We start from the raw sequence: 6,404 nt of genomic DNA on the forward strand, positions 1-6,404 counted from the left end.
AGGAGAATGCTGTGGGAGACGGTGTCAAAGGCCTTACTGAAGTCCAGGTAGACCACATCCACAGCCTTTCCCTCGTCCACTAGGTGGGTCACCTGGTCATAGAAGGAGATCAGGTTGGTCAAGCAGGACCTGCCTTTCATGAACCCATGTTGGCTGGGCCTAATGCCCTGGTTGTCCCACACCTGCCTTGTGAGCACCCTCAAGATTAACCGCTCCATGATCTTCCCCGGCACTGAGGTCAGGCTGACAGGCCTGTAGTTCCCCGGATCCTCCTTCCGGCCCTTCTTGTAGGTGGGCGTCACATTGGCAAGCCTCCAGTCGTCCAGAACCTCCCCTGTTAACCAGGACTGCTGATAAATGATGGAGAGTGGCTTGGCGAGCTCCTTCACCGGCTCTCTCAGCACCCTTGAGTGGATCCCATCCGGCCCCATAGACTTGTGAGCATCCAGGTGGCGTAGCAGGTCATTGATTGCTTCCTCTTGGATTATGAGGGGTTCATCCTGCTCGCCATCCCTGTCTTCCAGCTCAGGGGGCTGAATACCCTGAGGATACCTGGTCTGACTGCTAAAGACTGAGGCAAAGAAGGCATTGAGTACCTCAGCCTTTTCCTCATCCTCGCTGACAATGTTCCCCCCCCGCATCCAATAAAGGATGGAGATTCTCCTTGGCTCTCTTTTTGTCATTAATATATTTGTAAAAACATTTTTTGTTGTCTCTAACGACAGCGGCCAGGTTGCGTTCTAGCTGGGCTTTTGCCTTTCTCATTTCCTCTCTGCACGACCTAATGAGATCCCTGTACTCTTCTTGAGTCGCCCGCCCCTTCTTCCACAAGTGGTAAACTCTCCTTTTTTTCCTGAGTCCCAGCAAAAGCTCCCCGTTCAGGCAGGCTGGTCGTCTTCCCCGCCCGTTCTTCTTACGGCGTATGGGGACAGCCTCCTCCTGCGCCTTAGTACCACCAGGAAACAAAACATACTCTACGTCTCTGATTTACAGACATCTGAGACAACCAATCTGCAGCATTCTTCAGAGTATGCCACTGAGGCTTTGAAGTCCCAGCAAAAGAGCAACACTCTCAACTGTGGGTAACTACTGAATCGGAAAAAGTATAAGCAACCAAGAAAGTGGCTCTACATATGTAAGTATATTGTAGCACCAAGGTCTGTAAAGCACTGAGATGTAATACTAAGAACATTAGAGCAAGCAGTAGGGCTACCAACAGCATCACCTATATCCATTAAGCAAGAGTAACCCAAAGTTTTCCCTTCTTTGGCTTGTATATGAGAGTGTCAATCAAAGTTTTTGGAAATGACGAAACTCCCTGCCATGTGTCTCTGGCTCTCTGCAAGCTAACAAGTCTTAGAGCAGTTTTTAATGGAATGAGGAAAGAAAAGCCATCATCCTTGGTAGAAAAAAGCTAAAGTATTAACAGAAACAGCTTGGTTAAGAACTTGTCCCTGAAATGCTCAGTGGTATTACAATCAGAAGCAGTCTTATTTGTCCTTGATGAAAAGTCTGGCTGAAATGAGAAAACTTTGTACAGTTAAAGTCTAGGATCTAAGCCCAAAACAATGGCTTTTCTCAAAGATTACATCAAGAGCTTCTCCTTGAACCCTTCTCTTGCATCTGGCTCAAAGCATCTGCAAATGCATTTGCCAAAGATGTGGTAGAGACATGGAAATGTCCATTCCAATAATGATATGTAGCAGTCACTCAATGTCCAAACTTTAAAGCTGACAGACTTAGCTGAAGATTACTTCACAGCAGTAAGAATCCAACTTCTTAAAGGAAAAGGGTGAACCCTGAAGAAAACCATACCACGAGTAGAAGGTCCAGAACCAAATAGATAGGGGGGGGGGCAACAAACAATAAAAATTACACCACAAAAGAGAATGCAATAAAGAAAACCTAAAAAATAAGCGTGAACCCCCAAAAGCTTAGAGTTTACTGCCTACAAATCATTCTGGCACTGTAGATAAGCATTTGAAGCTCTGACCTGGCCAGACAGTTGAGAGGAGTGAAGAGGAGCAGAGTAGTCTCTGCATGGTGTGTGCAAGGGCTGACACTACCTTCAAGAGTGCTACTGAAGATAAACATATCTTCAGTTTTGAGAACTTTGGCATATCCACAGCCTATTTTTGAAAGGGAAAGGTAAATGCCTGTGCAACTATTATTTCATGTATTGTATCAGAGGTGGGAGAATTCCACTGATCAATGCCAGGAAACTAATAAACACTAAATGAGAAGTTTTCTTCCTCTTTAAAACACAACTCCTACCTAAACTGTCTCTTAGAGACATTGGGGGATGAGATGAGAGTATAAAGGCATCACTGTGACTAGCATCTCCAGGAAAGCTTCACAAACATTCACATAAATTGAAAACATTCATACAAAGCTTAGTTGGAATATTCATACGGCAAATTCAGATAGTCATCTGTCTCTTTGTCAGTAAAAACTAATACAACTAAATTAATTAAAATAATATTCCTCTGTAGTAAATTGTTGATTTCAATGAGATAGCACAGAATAATTTTATACCACTAAAATTCTTAGCAACTAATTTGAAATAATCTAAAAAGAAGCTACAGGCAAATTTCTATTTTTCCCCAATAAATATAAGAAATACAAGCTGTAAATAAAATCCTTGCTTTACCCTGCGTACCACAATGACAGATGCAATGAAAAAACAACTGCTTGGCTTTTCTGCAAGATCTTCAATCAAAACCTTTATCAAAAGGCCAGAAAATAACCAAGAAGGAAAGTAAAAAGCTTTCTCAAAAAAATACTATCTGTAGTGCAATCCAAAAGAAAATAATGCTGCTGACAGCAACAAGTAAAAGCTAAAGCAGCCACCAAATATTACTTCCAGATCAATACTACAAAAGATATGCACCTAATACAGTAGATAAGAAGTTCCTACTAACAGTCTGGAGATACTTTGCAACAGTAAGCAGGAGAGAATACTACATTGGTGACAATCTGATACTGCTGTTTATTCACTAAACAAACACATCTTTTTATATTTATATATAGATACAATGAAAGGTCCCAAAGATGAGATCTAAAAGCACAGATTTAAAAAAGAAAACTTAACTTAGTTTGGCATAATACGATTTCTGCACATTTCTCAAAAACCATGCCAACTTTATCTATGTTTTTATAATCCATAACCTCGATTTAGTGGTGTTCCCTAAGGGCTAGACTCTCATGTGGGGAAAAAATACTGCCAGAATTCACACCTGAACTTACCTACTCTGACTCACTGCAGCACACAGGTTGTAGAAATGCTCCTAAATTTTTTGCACCAACACCAGAACTTCTGCTTTCAACTACATGCATGCAAAAAGTGGAACAAACAACAGAACACCTCAAATTATGGAATACATGCACATGCTAATTTTCCAGGGAAAAAAGCCATATGCAAACAGTTATAAATAAACCTCTTGTGGTTATGTCATGTCTGTATTTTCTTTTCCAGTGTTAAGTCCCTGGCTGTAACTGAAGACTGGTACCAGCTTAGATAGTTAATATTTAACTCACATGGCAACTCCTACGTGCTTGGAGTTAGTCTATTAGTACTGAGATGATCCTTGCCATGTACATGTTTAGATGAACTAAGGCTTAACTCACACAGTAACTCCTACGTGCTTGGAGTTACGAGTTGAGATGATCCATTCCAATGTACATGAGTCAGAGGGAGGGAGGGAGGGGCACAGTAATCTGAGTATTAATGCAACAAGAAAGGAGATGCTTCAAAATTTATATCCCAATCATACCCTGAACCCACTTTCCTCCAGAGAACTAACCAGACAGAAACTAACTAAAAGGAGAACAATAGGAAGAAGAAACCCCTTCTGTTTTGCTATTAAGCTACATCACAAGTCCAAAGCATCTTCTTCCAATGCTCAGTTTATATCAGGCCAGGGAGACCACTACAGGGAGAATATTTTGCTAATATAAGAGGAAAGGAAGGAAAAATAACAAAAAGCAACCTTGTACAAGACTTTACAGTAACACCATTAAATTATCATTGTGTAAATATTTAGACAACCTTATCCATAAATAAAAAGGCTGAAAGTGATTGTCCGGCACTTGTAGTCGTACAGTCATTCATAATGAAGGCTCTAAGTTTACCGAGCCATAATTATTCCCCATAAAGAAATTATTCCCTACTATTCCTGTAACTCAAAAATATTACTCCTTATGGAAGAGAGAGAAGCATCTTGTCACATAGAGAAAATACCCAAATGATTACACAACACTTAAAGCTGTTAAACTGTTAACTTTGAGATCAAGGATAAGAAGAGGAGGTTCTTGTCCTTTGTAGACCCAGCCAACATAGCAGCACAGTAACAATTAAATTAAATTGAAACAAAAAAGCTTTAGGAACAGGCTTTTCACACTACAAAAATAGATAATTCCACTTTGAAAGTACTTTGCTGAGAATGTTTCATTTAAATCTAAGCTTTCAATCACTGCCATATTTTTTTAGTGATTTCTAATAGCCGATACTGAATGAGCAGAATGTGGAGAAAGTAAGTTTCCACAGTTCTCAGAAGTTTGCATGAGACCGATATATTTTATGTCTTCAAGAGGCCCCAGTTTCCTACCTACCACTTCCAACTTGCTTAAAGATCACCTGTTCCTTCTAAATATAACTGTAGATGAGAACATCGATTTTAAAAATCCCCTTTCAGCTCCTGGTCAGGATTGCTCCAATAGTTCTGAAAATATGATATTGGGCACCCCTGGATGCGAAGCGGGTACAAAGAGCACGAAACCTGTTGAAACGGCTCCACAGAGCGAGTTCCTTGGCAAGAAAGTGCTCCTACCCAGAGACTCCAACTCCACTTCAGGAAGCCCTGACATCTCCTGCAAGATAAAGACACTCCACTGCAGAAAGCATGAGGAGCTCTGCCAGGGCTTCCCAAAGGAGACTCCCCTAGGGACAGCTGGCAGAATTTCCTGCTGCTTTGAGTCACTTTGGAGAGACCCCAATTCGATAGTTGGACTCTTTAACTAGCCACGTTCAGCAGAGCATCTTTCATGTCTCTCTCTGCTTTCCTAACTCCTCCAGGCTTTCTGAGGGGGAGGGAGGCAGCAAAGGCACCTTCTGCCAAAGCGCTCCTCTCTTCAGCCTGCCACCCTGCAGAAGTCACTCTGGAAGATCTGTCTCTGTGTTGAACCCCATCCAGGCACTCAGGAGACTGAAGACTGCAGGAATCCACAATGAGCAAATCCCAAGAGTGCTCCTGCAGGAGTTTTAAAAGACTAAGAATCATAAAGCTGAGTACAAGAGCAGGGAAAGTTTCAGGTCATCTACAGTCCATCCTCCCATTCTAAGGAAGGATCTAACAATACGCGAGTTATTGTTAGCATATGATCAGTTAACCTGTCCTTAAAAACATCCACCGATGTCTCAAAGTCTCGCGAACTCCCAAAGAAAGTTGTTGCCGTATTTCACAAAAACCACAGGTCACCTGCGTACTCGAAAACAAGTATCTTTCATTATACCTAGGAATAAATCTTATTCGTCCCAAACAAAAATAGTGGGAAAACACAGGAGAAAAGAAGGAGGTGTGGGGGGAAGAGTTCTCACAGCAAAAATAGCTCATCTAGGGAAACAATCTCACCCCCATAAACTGTACCTCGTTTTTCTGCCTATCTCAAAGCTTCAACCACACAAGCTCTGGCAAATTTAGCTTAAGCTATCAGTCATGCCTGCTAATGTACTGAACTGAGAACAGGTGAAAAGCAAACAAATCTTCTTCCACCCTTGCAAGAGGCATGAGATAGGTGGGACAGACAGCAGCATCTTAAACCTCTGTAACAAACTCTAACAGAATTCGTTTGTCAAGAGTCTCAGTCATCTATGTCAGGAGCATAAATGCCAGTCATTCTAGGACTTGTACTGACTCCAGATAACTGCCAAAATGATAGCAAATCTACAGTCCTTTATTCCTTTCTTACAGAAGGAAGATAGCTTGTATCAAAATATTATGTTTTTATTCAACAGCTTAAAAATAATCTCAGATACACCTAAGTCCAAGATAAATATGACAGAATTTGAATAATTCTGCTGTTAACCCAAATCAAACCCAATTCTCAGTTAGATTGCTGGATGGCTCGTGGAACGGATAAATGGTCCCCGAGTCTTCCACCTCTCAGCTGAAATCCAGGCTAGCCTGGGAGTGACTGGCAATAACTACTATGTAATTATTTTCAGTGACCTATGCAGAAAGAGACAATTAACCAAGTGCATAGAAGACAAAACTCCATCACACCAGCAACTTTATCCACAACTGACCATATCAAAGGACCTACCCAGGGGTGAAAAACCCAGTGAAAACAATGAAATTATATTTTTAGTCACAGACTAAGGACATTGTTCAGCAACTCAGTTATGC

Source organism: Pygoscelis adeliae, unplaced genomic scaffold (genome assembly GCF_000699105.1).
Source record: "Pygoscelis adeliae isolate BGI_AS28 unplaced genomic scaffold, ASM69910v1 Scaffold206, whole genome shotgun sequence".
NCBI lineage: Eukaryota > Metazoa > Chordata > Aves > Sphenisciformes > Spheniscidae > Pygoscelis > Pygoscelis adeliae.